A 2,268-nucleotide genomic window follows, 5' to 3' on the forward strand; every position below is an offset into this window, starting at 1 on the left:
GATGGTGTGTTTGCTAACCAGCACGGGGTCCCAAGCACTTACCACAAACGCATACAGCAGCAGAGATCCTTGCTGGGTTGAGGATTTCCTTCCCAAACCATCCAATGTCCAAGTTTCGGTCTCCCTGATGCCTGTTTCTTCAAGCTGCTTTGAAGCAGTATCTGATTCACTCCGGATCCAGTGTGGTTGGATTTACAATCAGAAAACGTGGAACACTATGCATAAGCACCTTCTTAGAATAACTAAATATTATTTTTTAGCCCTTCCCCAGCATATTTAGGAATGAAACCATCCAGGCATCGGTCTCTGGGAGGACGACAGCCTGTTGCAGGGACACCGGGACCCCTGGGTCCTCTCTTGCATTAACCCAGCAAGCCTGAGGGCTGCTCCTATCCCGCACGTTTCTTTGCAGCCCAAAGGCTTGGCCTCACAGCACGTCACTCCATGCCAACACAACGGCGCTGCGATGTGCCAGCAGATGGAGTTCAGCTTTCCTGCAGGTGCCACCTGGACAGCCTGCTTGTACTGTCCCACTCCTTCACCACGCGTCAGCTTTCACGTTGGTGTTTCCCATCTTCTCTTTCTTTCAACCAAGGAGCAGCCATGGCTCTGACCTCCCGTTCCGTCATCACACAGCGGTGCTATGATCTACTTAACAATGTTATGTACAAGTGTAGTGCAATATGGTTCTGTGAATGTGCCAGTCCGGGTGCATTCCTCTGTTAAAACATTCCCATTTGTCATTGCCTCTTTGTTCTCTAATGCTTGGAGACGTCATCGACCCAAACAGGAGCTGCAAGGTTTTGGGGAAGGAACGTGGGATGCTGACCACGTGGCTGCTCTGCCCTTGCTAACGGGAAGAATCAAACTGTTGCTTTGCAGATTTTCTCATGGTAGAGCAGCAATCACCACTTGCACGTAGAGAAAAGCAGTTCTCACCCCAGGAAGCTGCATGCTGCTGGAGGCAATCCGCTGCGTGTCCCCCTGCAAGGGAACATCCCCGAGGAAACAGCCACGATTTGGTCACCAGCTGAGCAGCTGTCAGCCTTACATTTTCCTAAAGCCTTCTCTACGGCCAAAGAAACAAAATGTAGCAAGAATGAGACTCGGGACTGTTCTTCAGATGGACTGTACAAAATATTTAAACAATTTCTTTTTTTTTTTTTTTTTGGTTGGTTGGTTGTGCTCTTTTTCTTTTTCCTTAAGCCTGTCGCGTGTTTCTGCCTTTTGCCATGCAGGGCTTCCACGTAAAAACACCCCCAGCCCTGCATAGAAGAAACACAAAGGAGGTGTAAAGCTGAAGGGGCAGCAGCTGGGGCTGGCGTCCCTCCCCCACAAATGGTTTTGCTCCGTGCAGAGCTGCAAGTCGTGGCGTGATGAAACTTTCTCAAGTTGAAACGCAGCCCCAGAGCTCTGATGCCACTGGACCTTGTAAGTCCTGAAAGCAGGGAGGTGCCAGGCCTGTTGGGTTCTGCTCACAGCAGGTTATTTCCCAGCAGGAACAGGAGCCAAAAAAAAATCCCCAAATGTCAAAATGGAAGCTCGAATGCTTTCCTCAAACCCGGGCTGGGAGGAGGGCTCAAGGACAGAGCCTGTGTCTCTGGGTCTCCTCCACTGAAGTGATTCCTGGGGATACAGCACAGACTGCAGCTGGTGAGGTGGGATCCCAGCACACTGCTTATGGCACACAGTGTGATGTGCACAGTACCTGCAGGAGGTCAGCAGCTTCCACGTGCTCCCAGGTGGAAGCTCAGTCCTCTTCTTCAACAAAGCGACTTATTTATACTGTGTTCTAACCTACATTCAGCCTTTCTGCTCTGTTCTGGTTGACTTCAAATGTCATGTTCTAGCTGGCAAGGAAAAAAACAAAACACTATAACCAAACCAGGAACCCATTGAGCGCTGTAGATACTGTTTTGCAATCTCACTTTCCCTTCACATGCACAGCATCAACCATCACCAACCCTCTGCAGCTGCATCACCTGTTACACATAGAAACAGAAAGGCAGAGATTTGATGCACACACACACGGGCTCCAAGAACAATGCAGAGGATGAGGGGCTGCTCACCAACCCAGGCATGGCCAGGAAGATGTTCTGGAGTACTGAGTGTGTGATATTTGCCAGCAGGAAGGGTTGTTGTGTCGTGTGTGTGAGCGTGTGAGGTTTTGGTTTCGGTCACACTCAAGAAACAGGTTGGGTTGGATGAAGTATGTCTGTTTTTAATGATGAAAACTGCATTACAATGTGCATTTTTATATACAAATCC

This window comes from Phasianus colchicus, chromosome 24 (assembly GCF_987193195.1).
Source record: "Phasianus colchicus chromosome 24, bPhaCol1.hap1.1, whole genome shotgun sequence".
In the NCBI taxonomy this organism is placed as follows: Eukaryota; Metazoa; Chordata; class Aves; order Galliformes; family Phasianidae; genus Phasianus; species Phasianus colchicus.